The sequence below is a fragment of the Tamandua tetradactyla genome, chromosome 14 (assembly GCF_023851605.1).
Source record: "Tamandua tetradactyla isolate mTamTet1 chromosome 14, mTamTet1.pri, whole genome shotgun sequence".
In the NCBI taxonomy this organism is placed as follows: domain Eukaryota; kingdom Metazoa; phylum Chordata; class Mammalia; order Pilosa; family Myrmecophagidae; genus Tamandua; species Tamandua tetradactyla.
This window is the reverse complement of record NC_135340.1, coordinates 76,211,981-76,212,524: the sequence shown is the minus strand read 5'-3', so window position 1 is coordinate 76,212,524 and position 544 is coordinate 76,211,981. Positions and strand designations below refer to the sequence as shown.

At 38.6% G+C, this 544-nt stretch overlaps 1 pseudogene; it reads right to left on the bottom strand.

Moving 5' to 3' along the window:
- Positions 1 to 252: 252 nt before the first annotated feature.
- Positions 253 to 344, bottom strand: LOC143656642 (U6 spliceosomal RNA; annotated as a pseudogene).
- Positions 345 to 544: the final 200 nt, after the last annotated feature.

Here is a 544-nt window from a genome sequence, read left to right as displayed (position 1 = left end):
ACTATGTAGAGATGTCTGCTATGGTTTGTAAATACCAAACATGTTGGAATGGTTTTTTTAAATGGATAAGGGGAAGATTCTGAAAGAATCTGAAAGAAAGGGTTTGATAGGATAGGCCTAGAATGCTTTGAAGAGACTGTTGGTAGAAATATGGACTCTAAAGATACTTCTGATGAGAGTTTAGACAGAAATAATGCATGTGTTATTGCAAACTGGAAGAAAGGTGACACACGGTTCTTTTTTTATCATATTAAAAATAAGGTATGTGTCATCGTTGTGCAGGGGCCATGCCAATCTTCTCTGCATTGTCCTGATTTTAGTATACGTGCTGCCAAAGTGAGCAATGATCCGTGTTTTTAAGTGGCAGAGAAGTTGGCCAAATTGAGTATTGCTGTTGAATGGAAACTAGAATTTAAAGGTGACAGCCTGGGATACATAGCTGAGGAAATATCCAAATCAAATGTGGAAAATGCAGCCTGGATGCTCCTTCCAACTTATAGTAAGATGCCACAGGAAAGAGGAAAGTTGGGAACTGAATGCTTGG